Source organism: Apium graveolens, chromosome 10 (assembly GCF_009905375.1).
Source record: "Apium graveolens cultivar Ventura chromosome 10, ASM990537v1, whole genome shotgun sequence".
Taxonomy (NCBI): domain Eukaryota; kingdom Viridiplantae; phylum Streptophyta; class Magnoliopsida; order Apiales; family Apiaceae; genus Apium; species Apium graveolens.
In genome coordinates, this window is record NC_133656.1 from 84,778,648 (window position 1) to 84,792,738 (window position 14,091).

Below are 14,091 nucleotides of genomic sequence, written 5' to 3' on the forward strand. Positions count from 1 at the left end.
AGGAATTCTCTGCTCCTGGAACTCCACAGCAAAATGGAGTTGTTGAAAGAAAGAAAAGAACTCTTATTGAAGCTGCAAGAACTATGCTTGATGAAGCAAAGTTACCAACCTACTTTTAGGCTAAAGCTGTGCAGACTGCTTGTTTTACTCAGAATACAACACTTATCAACAAGCAAGGAAATACACCATATGATATGGTGAAGAAAAAGAAGCCAAATCTGAAGTACTTTCATGTATTTGGATGCAAGTGTTTTGTTCTTAAGACTCATCCTGAACAGCTATCCAAATTTGATCTAAAAGCTGATGAAGGAATTTTTGTTGGATATCCACTTTCCACAAAAGCCTTCAGAGTCTACAATTTAAGAACAAGGGTTGTCATGGAATCTATCAATGTCTCGTTTGATGATAAGAAGATTACTGGACTTGAAGATTTCAATGATCATGATCAGTTGAGATTTGAGAATGAAGTTTTAAATTCTGATTCCATAAATTCTGATAGTCTAAATCCTGATACTGCAATCTCTGATGGGTTCAACTTTGATGTTATTGAAACTGTGGTGACTATGCCAAAGGAAAATGCACCTGTGCAGGGAGAGCATATTGAAGATCCTACCACATCTCAAGAAGCATCAGAACCTAGAACAGGCTCTTCAAGTTCCGATTCATCAAGTTCTGATGGGCCAAGTTCTGATAATTCTGGAAACTCAAATTCTGATTCATCAAGTTCTGATGGGCCAGGTTCTGATAATTCTGGAAACTTAAATCTGAAGGATCCAACTCAGAGAGCATAATTTCAGGGGGGAGCATCAGAAAATGTTGATGGAGATAGCATGGATCATGGGGGAGCATCCAGCTCTAGAGATCATCTTCCATCTGTAAGGAAGTGGACTAAAGCACATACACCTGACTTGATTATTGGAGATCCTGAAGCAGGTATTAGAACTAGAACAGCAACATCAAATGAATATCTCTATCATTCTTTTCTTTCTCAGGCTGAACCAAAGAAAGTGAAAGAAGCTCTTCAAGATGCTGATTGGGTGCAAGCAATGCAGGAAGAGTTAAATGAATTTAAAAGAAATAAAGTTTGGACCCTAGTTCCAAGACCAAACAACAGATCAGTTGTTGGTACAAAATGGGTGTTCAGAAATAAAACTGACAGTGATGGCATAATTACAAGGAATAAAGCAAGACTGGTTGCAAAAGGATATTCTCAACATGAGGGAATTGATTATGATGAAACATTTGCACCAGTTGCTAGACTGGAAGCCATAAGGATATTTCTGGCTTATGCTGCTCACAAAAAGTTTATAGTCTTTCAAATGGATTTAAAAAGTGCTTTTCCTAATGGAGAATTGGAAGAAGAAGTATATATTGAACAACCTCCAGGTTTTGTAGATTCAAAATTTCCTCATCATGCCTACATACTTGATAAAGCACTTTATGGCCTTAAGCAAGCCCCAAGAGCATGGTATGAGACACTAGCTCAGTTTCTTCTGGAAAGTGGATTTAACAGAGGGACTAATGACAAAACTTTATTCTATCTCAACCATGGAAAGGACTTACTTTTGGTGCAGATATATGTTGATAATATCATTTTTGGTTCTACAAATGACAGACTTTGTAAAAGGTTTGCCAAACTGATGTAGTCAAGATATCAAATGAGTATAATGGGAGAACTTAGCTATTTTTTGGGCCTTCAAGTCAAGTAGAATGAAGAAAGAACTTTTATTTGTCAATCTAAGTACACCAGAAATTTGTTGAAGAAATTTGGAATGCAAGACTGTTCAAGTGCATCCACTCCTATGGCCACTGCAACAAAATTGGATAAGGATACTGGTACATCAGTAGATATTACTGATTACAGAGGTATGATTGGCTCATTACTCTATCTAACTGCAAGTAAACTTGATATTATGTATGCTACCTGTCTTTGTGCAAGATTTCAAGCAGATCCAAGAGGACATCACTTAACAGCTGTGAAAAGAATTTTCAAGTACCTTAAGGGTACAGCTGATCTAGGACTGTGGTATCCTAGGGAATTAGACTTTAAGCTAATAGGTTTCTCAGATGCAGATTTTGCAGGGTACAAAATTGACAGAAAAAGCACAAGTGGAAGCTGCCAATTTCTTGGAGGTAGATTAGTTTCTTGGTTTAGCAAGAAACAAAAGTCAATTTCCACATCAACTGCAGAAGCAGAGTACATTGCTGCAAGAAGCTGTTGTGCACAAATTCTTTGGATGAAGAATCAGCTGGATTATGGGTTAGAATTTTCTAAAATCCCTATTTACTGTGATAATCAAAGTGCTATTGCTATGATAGGTAATCCAATTCAGCTCTCAATGACAAAGCACATCAGCATTAGGTACCACTTCATATGGGAGCATGTGATGGAAGGTACAATGGAATTGCATTTTGTTCCAACAGATCAACAACTAGCAGATATCTTCACAAAACCACTATGTGAAGCTACTTTTACAAGATCGATAAATGAACTTGGAATGGTTTCAGGTTCTTTCTCTAAATCTGCTTAGTTTATGTTCTGATACATCAGACTTTATAATCAGTATTTACAGATATTACTATCTTTATGTAATCTGTGCTTAAATTGAAATTTACCTAAGTGCTGATTGTTGTCTGATGTGAACTTCTAAACTCTGATAGTGATATGAATGTTTCTATGACTATTCAATCCAATGAGGATAACTGTGCTAGATGTTAACCTAGTAGTCTCTAATATACTAAAGATCCCATGTTTTAAATAATTGTTTATGTGGAAATCTTTTAACACAAGCAAATTCTGATATTGAGCTTGGTTAGGTTTACTTTGTGTATCTTATTACTAAGTCAAAAACTAGGATAATGCTTCTTATCTGTTAAATTCTGATGTTGGTAAATCTCATGGATGTACTAAGTGATGATAAGCCTCACTTATCAAAAGAAAAGGTAAAGAAAAGAAATAAATATCAGGTACTCCTTTGAGATCTAGAGAAAAATAAATGTGGAAGGGAAGACCCGAGTGCATTGCTGGTATTAAGTAAAATGCATTAGAAAAGCAAAATAAAATTTTCTTGGTGACTTTTCATATTCCCTGATTACTGGAGAAATATTCTGATAATAGCATAAATTCTCATAAGCAGTCGTGACTCACTTACATAGAGAAGCCACTGTAAAAAGGAATTTCAAAAGATGCATAAAATGAGCACAAAACAGTTGAGGTGGACTCATGCATGAACTCATTCTATAGTAGACTTCGGACTAATGACAAATTTTGAGCAAAGTTCTTAGTTATGCCTTATTTCTAAGATGTACAGAAGTGAATCAGACTTTACTCTTTGTCTGATATTTAGCTTAAAGCACACACTAACACTCCATATGAATGATGAAAATTACTGTAGTGATCAATATTATTTTAGAGGAACAGTTTAAGTGTCAGTTGCATAAATTCTGAGGACAAGTTATGATGGAAGTTCTGATGATTAAATTTTGTTGAAACCATATCAGTATTTGTGTGAAGAATTACAGAAATAAACATTCACTTCTTGAGTAAAGGAGCCATATTCTGATGACTTTTAAATTATGATAATAATCAAGTTCTGATGCTGACGTGACAATATTTATTTTCTTGATTTATTTTTAGGTCAATACTTGAACGGTTATATTTTATCAGAATATTGGTTTATGTGAGATAAAGACAGTAATAATCATTTGTTTAGTGGGAACAATTATTTTTGAAAAACTGCATGTGCATAGTAATCATTACTTATTTCCCGTGCCCATTAACTTTTGTCTTAATTACTGCATGGCTGACAGGTGCACATTCTGTTCCACTTCTCAATAACTGCTGTCAAGTGGCGTGTATAAGTAAAAGAGAGAAAAGATTTTAAATCTTTTATCTACTTTTGTATTCTATACTCTCTCTTTTTTTCTTTTTTTCTCACATTTTCTGACGGTTTTCTATACAGACATTTTATCAAACACCTTTCAGGCACTCTAAATTCTCACTCATTTTTGATGGCACCCAAGGATATAATCTTTAATGGAGCAAAGTTCATCCCCAAAAACTATGCTGCCATTATCAATAAGAGTGAAGCTCCTTCGGAACTTCATTTTATTCAGGATTTCTTATCTCATAGTGAGATTGGGTTCGCTTTGACGCATCCATCCTATTTATCTGAAACTCAAGTTCTGACGTTTTGGTGTACAGGACTTTATGATGATGGTGGTAAGAATGGGACTCCAAGCATCGTGTTTACAGCAAAGGAGGTTGAGTATGTTATTACTCCGGCAACAGTTCGCAAAACCCTACACCTACCTGAAAATTGTCAATTCAGTTCTGCTGTTGAGGAGCCATTGATACAACAAATGATGGCTAATCTTGGGTATGAACTGAGTTTGGCTAAGTTGGGTCAACTCAAACGCCCATATATTCGAAAGGAATGGAGCTTCTTCTTCGATTGCATCACGAAGACGTTTGCCAACAAGTGCTCAAATTTTGATGCCATTCCTATTCTGACACAACAAATTGGGTATGCACTTTTAAACCAGTCTCATTTTGATTATGCAAAGACTGTGTTATGTTTTACAGGAGATAGAATGAAAGAGGACAAAATTGTAGTTTACTTTGCTAGGTTCTGTCAGTTAATTTACAATTACTGTACATCAGATGAACAACAATTAGCAAGTGAACAGATAGAACCATTTAGATTAGCTAAGAGGGCTTTTACTGATCTTTTCATTGCTGACAACAAGAAGGGAGTTTTGAGACCCCTTAGCATTCCTTTATTATTAAAGAAAGCCCTTGTAAATGCCGATGCTGCTACATATTCATTGTTATATCCAGATGTCCAACCCACCAACACACAACAGCCATCAACACCTACTCCTGTCACTCAACAAACACTCATATCAGAACATGCCAACCAACCATCAGCACATAATCAAGTGAGGCCTTCTTCTTCTAGAGCAAAGAGGACTAAGACAGTCCCTCAATCACAGATGAAAAGAAGGAAGATAATTTTAAGAGATGAGTCTGATGATGAGGTACAGGTTCAACCATCAGAACCTGTTGCTGAAGTAGCTGAGAAGGTCTCTTCTAAGAAAGCTCAAGAAACTGGGAGTTCTAGGCCCCTAAAAAAGTTTAGAAAGCTAAACTCTGATGATGAAGCTCCCAGAGTCTCTCCATCAGCTAAGAAACTTAAAAAGCAAAGAGCAAGAAGGGATGTAGAATCATCAATCTCTGATGAAGGAATGGAATCAGCAGCTGAGGAAGGAGGTCAGGAATTTCTGATCTCAAAAGACCCAATTGTGATTGAATCTCTTCCCTCTACTGAACCAGACTTTACTGAAGCTCACAAATCTTCTATTCAAGAGCCAGAGAATACTCAAGAACACATGCCTACACCTCCTGTGTCCTCCTATCATTGATGAAGTACATGCTGATAATCCAGGTATAAGTGCTGAAATAGATATTCACAACTTGAATGTGCCTGAGGTTCTGTACTTGGAAGCTCCAACCATTTCTCAACACACTCCACCAGCAACTCCACTGCTAGATGTTGATGTCAATGCAGATGTATCTTCTATTAATTCACATACAGTTATTCTATCACAAGATGCTGATACTGAAGATTCTGCAAGTTTTGTTGAAATAAATGCTGAAAATACTGGTGAAGCTGCTACAAATGAAAATGCTGATGCAGCTGGTCCTTCAGGACATGCACCTCTACAAACAGTTAATAAAGATGATTTGATTAAAAAGTTTGTGAGAGAGGATGCACCAGTACCTTGGAGTGAAACCTCCAGAGGAAGAGAATGGATCAAAGAGTGGAATAAAGTTGATTTTGTTCCTACTGCAAATATTCTTGCTGAGCACCTGGCTAAAGCTGATGAGATGCTGATGAATGATGACTTCAAAGCACAGCTCAGAGTTACTGCATTGAGTACCAGGAACCTTCAAGGTCAACACTCAATAACTCAAGCCAAGGTGAACAAAATCCAAGAAACACTGATTCAGCAAGACATGAATGTCAAATTGGAAAAGAAAAGGTTTTTTCAGCCAGCCTTTGACCGCATTGGGTATATAGAAAAGACTCAGGAAAAGCAGCAAGCTCAACTATATGATATTTTAAAGAATCAAGCTGCTCAACAAGACAAACTCAATGAAATCCAAAACTCTGTGGAATTGCTTGTCTCCCTGCTTCTACCGGATGATGCCAAAAAGAGGGAGAAAGTGATTAAGTCCAAATGCAAAACTGATCAACCACTGAAGGGTAAGGATGATGATAATGAAGACCAGGGAAACTCTGAAAGGACTAGAGGTCTAAGTCAAGGCAGGGGTTATTTATCAAGTAAAGCCAGAACTACAAGTCAAAGAACAAGTTTTGATGCTGGGAAAAGAACAAGTTCTGATACTGCTAAAAGGATAAGTTCTGATGAATAAACTCTGAAACTTGATGAAGAGATCTCTAAAAGGCTGTTCCTAAAGGACAATCCAGGCATGGATATTGAAAGTCTGAAGGAAGAAGAGATTAGACTGAAAGCTGAAAATGACAAATCTAAGTCAAAGTCTAAAACTCAAGTCATTGCAAAGAAACCACCTAAGCCTAAGGGCATTGTGATCAAAGAGAGGACAGATACTGAGGCACCTAAGGCCAAGTCCAAATCATAGGTGGAAGTTGATCCTAGATTTAAGGGTAAGGCAAAAGTTGATGAAACTGTAAAGATATATAAGCCAACTATGGATCTGGAAGCAAAATCTGATGAAGATACAAGTTTAATTTTGAAGAAGAAATGCAATATTCACACAACCTCTGATAACGCTCATGTTGTCTTGACATCAGAAGAAAAGAAAACCTCTGACATTGCTCATGTTAAACCTTCAAAAATTCTACTACCTGGATTTACTAAAGCTCAACAATCTGCTCAACCAATGAAGACTTCAACAAATGCTGGGTAATGCTGATGAGAAGGGAGTAAACAACTCTACTTTAGATCCTACATCTCTTTCTGAACCAGGAGTAGGGACAACTATAAAAAGACTAAATCAATTGGAGTCTGTACAGATGGTTTAAAATTCCAAGCTGAAAGAAGACATAATGCTTTATTTTATGATAGATGGAAGAGTATTTCTGATAAGAAAGGATGCAATTCGATTGAAGTATTATGAAGAACTGCAACATGTTTTATTTATACTTCAAGTGAAGAACAGGTCAACAGATGGTACTGCCAGTTACTTAAAATCTGATATTCAAAGGTAGAAGAAACTTTATTCTGTAAAGTCTGACAGACCATACCATCCAAAGTACAGAGCTCAAAATGGTGAATTAGTTGAGATGAAGCCTAATACCGCCAAGATCACTACATTTCTGGGTATTAAGGGTATTGAATTTAATCAGAAGTCTGACAAAGCTTATGTGATCAGACTGGATCAGGAAATAAGGAAAGCAAAGATTAATGATCTCAGGGCTGCTATCTTTCAAACAGAAGAAGATACAGTTAAACTTAAAGATGCTAAAAGGAGGATGATAAATAAACTTGAATATGCTGAGAGAACTCTTTTGAAGAACTATCTCAGAACAACTCCTGACATTCAAGAGATCAAACACTAAAGCCAAGTCAAGGACTACAACTGTTAAATTTTGAAGGATATACAGGCTAAAGCTAATATCAGACTTTAAGGATGGTAAAAGCTGCAAGGACTGTGAGTTGTAGTTATCTAGTCAAATTCTCATATGCATTTATACTTAATGTTTTTGACATCATCAAATATCTATTGAACTTGTATATTATGCTAATTTACAAGTTGGGGGAGATTGTTAGATATATTTGTGATGTCATGTCTAATAATGATTTGTGTTTAGTTTTCAGATCTTGACTAACAGGACAAATCATGACTTAACTGGAAATCAGTACTTATACTGAAGTCATAACTTAAGATATCAGAACTTAAGTTATAAGAACTTAAGATATCAGAAGATATTCATCAGAAGATAATATCGGGACTTAAGAAGACTTTCAGATAAGGAAGGCGACTGATTGAAAGGAAGGAAGATCAAGACTAAAACAAGAAGAGATATGCATGGAGAAGAATTCTATGAAGAATAGAAGACTTGGAGGAAAAGATAACTAATTGATATATTTTAGGATGCAGATTTATATTCGATATTAATTAGAAGTTTATCTTGTAACTGTGTGTCTATATAAACACAACATAGGGTTTACACTATAAGTGTTATCTTAATCGAGAATATTATTCATTGTAACCCTAGCAGCTCTCGTGATAATTGTTCATCACTGAGAGAGAACGGTTCCATTGCAATATTGTTTTATTAATAAGATTATTTTGTGTTTCATACTTGTGTTCTTAATTCGATTTAATTGTACTATACACTGTATTCAACCCCCTTTTATAGTGTGTGTGACCTAACAATATAATTGGTCAATTAATTTAAATATTAATTAATTGATATAATTAGTTATTATTAATTTTAATATATTATTTAATTAAATTTAATTAATTTTTTGATTTAAAAATCTTAAAAAATAGTTTCGAGTTTTAAATTATTTTTATAAATTATGTTCAAGACTTGATAATTATTATTAAATGATTTTAAATTAAGATTCGGGTATTCAAACCTTGTTAATTATTTTGTTACCCGTTTTAATTCCGAAAATATTCAAAAATTCGAATTAAGTACCACAAAAATCATTTTAACCCCAAACCTTTGAAAAATTATTTTTATCAATTACCTTTCATGTTATGTGCTATCTAATTAATTTTGATATGCCTATGTGTTCATTTTCTGACGGTTTTAGTCATAATTTGTAATCCGTAAGTCAAATTTGGGTGAAACGAAGGGTAGATAGAAGCTTGTAACGTCTATGTGACGATTATAATAAGATGAGAATGCGTACTGAGAGATACGTGTGATGTCTAGAAGAGGAAGCGAGGCATAGAAAGGGAAATCAAGTAATCAGTGAATAGAAGCGATAGACGAGGGCAAGTGAAGTTGGAAGTCAGTTGAGATAAGGCAAGTATCTCTGAACTTTCTTGTGATATGTTGCTAGTATTCCAAATAGTTCTTGTTTTATATTGCAAGTGGTTTGAAATGCGTAGCCCTAAAACCTGATCACATCATTTGTTATTTGAACCGTAAGCCTTATTCCCTGTAAACCATTGATTGTTGAATTCCCAAATACTAAACCACATACACACGATACTACTCCACAAATACATATACACCATATACCATCACTAAAATGGATTTGCTTAACGTATAAACACTCGTACTTTCTACAATACCTTTTAACATCATAAAACCAATCCTTGTATAACCATTAAACCATTGTTCTTCTATTACCTGATTCTTTTACAGGCTTGAAGCCATTCTTCATACATACCTTGATATACCTTTATGAATGTCTTATAAATATTGTTTATGATTTTATTTTATAGAATTACTTTGTTTATTATATTATTAATATAGAATTGGATGGTTTTCTAAAATATGGATCAGATTCGTGGTCACACCAGATTGGTGATCATATTAGGTCAATATATGCCTTGGATCCAGTATATAGCGCAGAGCTGTGTGACTTGCTCGGGCTTAATGTATGACTGATCAACAGCCTAACCTTGGTTTTTAAAATTAAAAGTGAATATCCAATTCTAATCATTGCTTAGTAAGAAACTTGATTGATTTAAATCATTTCCTTTGATCATTATTTAATCTCAGTACTATCATTGTGACTTGCTGAGCTAGTTAACTCACTCTTGCAAATCTGTTTATGTTCTTTTCCAGTTAATAAGGAAATTGTTGGTAGCGAGGGTCCCAAGACCAGTGTGCGAGCTAGGATTCCAGGTTGAGTTGGATCAAGCAAACGGATGTTTATGTTTTAGTTTTAAATTTTTGCAAGTTTGTAAGAATGTTATATTATCGGTTGTAAGTTAAACTAGTTGGGATTTGGTACGATGTAATGCAAATTAGGTTGTTACTTGTGTTCATACTTTAACCTGTTATGATTTGTGGTTGTGTAAGGTAGGGTCATTGCATATATTATTTCATAAACATGTTTATATTGTATGTGTGTGTGTGTTGTGAACCCTAAACTTCTGACCCGGGTTATAGGGCGTCACAGGTTGGGTATCAGAGCTACAAGTTATAAGTCACTGAAACAAGCCTAGATTTTCGGGATTGGGTAGAGGGTTAGGATTAGGAATAAGGGATAGAAAGTTAGGACGTCGAGAGGTTGAGTGCGACTGTATAGTAGGTTTTTGGTATAATTCGTGTTGTGATTTGAGATTCTTATCTTGCGATGTTGACTTTCAGATAGTAGCGATGGCAGATCTTTTTATCCCTGTACCATCTGATCATTCAGAGCCTTCTGTTCATGGACCATCATCCCCATCCATATCTGATCCTCGCCTTGTTCTTCCACAAGTGTTAGCTATATTACCTCCTGTTATGACAACTACACCTCTTCGAGCTATTCGACCACCCCCTGATATGAGACCACCTATTCGATGACCCCCATCTACTGATTCTGTTTCTATCGGACACTCAGGTGTGAGTGCATCTTTTCAGTTTACCCCACACCATGTTCCATACCATCAGTTTGAGGCTTGTCTTATGGACCAACATCACCTACGAGGACAGATTCGAGAGCTACAGCATATTTCCAGTACTAGGGATATTGAGAGAGGTGAAAGGGAGCTTAGAGAGAGAATTCATATATTTCGGAGAGTAGTTGCTAGGTTATATGGAACCACTAGTGACCATGCCACCCCTAATTATCTTGTGGAATGGGCTAGATGGGTTTTGGAGGAGCTTGAGGAGATCGGAGGACCAGAGTTTCCATGAAGCTAGATGACATAGTTTTTGTGGCAGTTGTTATACCTATATTAGTGGTGTAGTGTGTATCGGTAGATTTTTGTTTGGTATATATAGACTAGACTTGCTGATTAGTGGGTAGGCCTGTTGTACTTTTGCTTTTGCTTCTGGTGAAGAGTTTCAAGCTTGTACTACCAACTTTGACACACACACACACACACACACACATATATATATATATATATCAGTACATCTCCTTTTCCAACATGGTCATTTACATTACTGCACTTGTCTTATCTTACTTTATTTTACTACACTAGTCATAAACTTTTGTGATAACACATAACCTTTCCCTTGATTGTTTATATTCTATAAAGAAGCATGTAATTTACTTAGTTAAATGATTGAAAATGTTTTCAAAAATAAATACTATAGTTTTATAAAAACTTTTTGTAAAAAAAAGATTTGATTTAAAGGCTAAATAAGTTGTTTGATTCTTTACAGAAGATGCCTCCTAGAAGAAATACTCGTTCTACCACCCAGAGTGAAGAAACCAACAACAACAACAACAACAATAACAACGAAGACAACAATAACCAGAATGCAAATCCAGGTCCCATAGACCCAACCGTGGCCCAGATTCTTCAGATCTTGGCATAATAAACAATCAACATGACTCAATAACAACAAAGACATGCCAATCCCCAGGTGACTTTTAAGACTTTTCAGGCGGTGAATCCATCGAAATTCAAAGGTTCTTTAGATCCAATTAAAGCAAGGTTTTGATTAAAAGAAATAGAGAAGTCATTTGCTTTAGTCAAGGTGAGAGGGGAACAAAAGACAGAATTTGCGAGCTACTATCTGAAGAATGAAGCCACCTAGTAGTGGGAAACTGTTAAGACATTGGAAGGTAAGGATGTTATTGGTTGGGATAGATTCAAGGAGTTGTTCTTAGAGAAGTATTTTCCTCAGTTTGTTCGGGATCAAATAGAATTGAAGTTTCTAGAGTTGAAGCATGTGAATATATCAATAGTAGTTATGATAGTAAGTTTGAAGAATTTTCTAGGTTTGTACCATCATATGTAGACACTGACAGGAAGAAAGCTAAGAGATTTCAACAAGGTCTTAAGAAATGGGTCAGAGGAAAGGTATCTATATTTGAATTAGACTTATATGCAGCAGTGGTACAGAAAGCCATGATTGAGGACACGGAGAGTGAAATGTCATAGAAAGAAAAGAAGAGTAAGAAGAGGAAGTTCGAGGGAAATGAACGACAACCACTGTGATGCCCTCAATCTCGGGGTTAGGAAATGAGGACTCACAATCATAATAAACTAATATAATAATAGCAGAATAATAATAAACCCCGAAACTAACAGGATCTAAACATGATAAAGTATGAGAAAAGAGTACAACTACCAACCAGAATATTATTATTACAACCCAAAATATAATTAAAACAAAATTATTCGATTCTGACTTGGAATCGACATATAACCCAAAAGTATTTGATTAAACTAATACACTTCCCACCATCGCTAGCTCACACAACATCTACCTGATCTGGCATTTGAAATCCCACAACACGGTAGGGACCGCCAGGAACGCTCTTGCAAGTAGTGCGCCTAAGTCTGGCCATCTTCTTGCTTAACTGCCATGGTTAGATCAAAGTAAATGAATGATAAAAAAACGCTCACCAAGTAACTATATAAGCAGTTCTAACTATCAACATAATCAACATTATTTGATGCATTCTATTTTAGAATAAAACTAAGCTAGGTGGTAGTATTCTATTAATGGCTAGGTAAATGCATTGGAAAAAGTTCCCGGGCTTTCAAGATTCAAAGTTGAGAGAAAGCCGACATTCATCACAATCAATAAGGGAGTTCTCAGGGAGTTTCTCATTTTAGAGGAAGCGATCATTCAAGCTCTGAGAATCAATGACAAGGTAAAGTGACAGGGTTCTCGATCACATTCCAGAACTTTAAGGAAGATAAAATTCAATCTATTTTATTTTATATAAAAGAGGCAAACTACTTTATCACAGATATACATTTCCTCTTTTGTAAAATATTAAAGAACCCTCGATTGGAATATCCATCTTTCAAATATAATACGGGTGATCAGCCCGTACTGACTTCCATCTGGTCATTAAGGTACCTATGTCATTATTTCATCCTTATATTGGACTAGCCCCGCTAGCCTCTTATAGGACTAGACTAGTCCTGAAAGGAATATGTCCTAAGTCCAATCATGTATTAGGATTTAGGAATAACTTTTATGTAATCTATTTTGATCTCATTGATATTAATAAAAGACTTGTTTTGTTTTTATTACGTGCTCTATCTATTTAAGTGTTTAAATAAGATATACCATAGTTCAGAGTAAAGCTTTTTATGGATTATGATGAGATCATAATAGTGAGACCTAAAAAGATGATAACTCTAAACTTAAATAGTTCCTGGTCATAGGATTACTAACTGGTAATTAATAATCCGCAAAGATCAGTACATACTATGTTTGCTTCATTATGAAGGATGTCTGTTCTCATAGACATTTGTGTGGTGACACTATAGCTAGTATGTAGGTGCTTATTATAGAATAAGTTCACTGAACATGACTCGCACAGCTGAACAACTGATGGAGTTCACTCACGTGTCAGGAGTTGTTCACATAGTGATAGTTGTACAAGTATCCTTAGACTTGAGGTCATCATAGTCATCTTGTGTACACTGAACTATGCTTTGGTTTAGTTCTTAGTCTCCAGGGACAATTATTAGGGCTCTTCTGGGTATAGGAATTTGTACACGAAGATAGTGTATGATCAATAAAGGATCTACCCCTTCCAGTGAAGGAAGCGAATGTTCAAGGCTGATCCACTTATGCTAGTTCAGGAATCTCTGGCCAGAGTGAATGAAATTAGAAAGGAGTTTCTAATTTGCATAGAACTACGCATAGTAAATGGTAAGCAAGTGATTGAATTAGATAGGCTTGACACGAGATCCATGCCTTATATTTAATCCGGACATTGTAGGGTAGAAGGAGTTTATTGTACGGTAACTATTCACTGACAGGTTCTTGGTATTCTAAGCAGTGAATTCATATTATCCGGATAGTGTGATATGTTGAGAAGCATCACTCACGATGTAGAATAAATGTGATTAATTATTTAATCATATTTAATAAATTAGAGAATTTATATAAATAATGATAAAATAGTTTTATTATTTATTTCTACTACCGGCTTAATATTGAACCTACA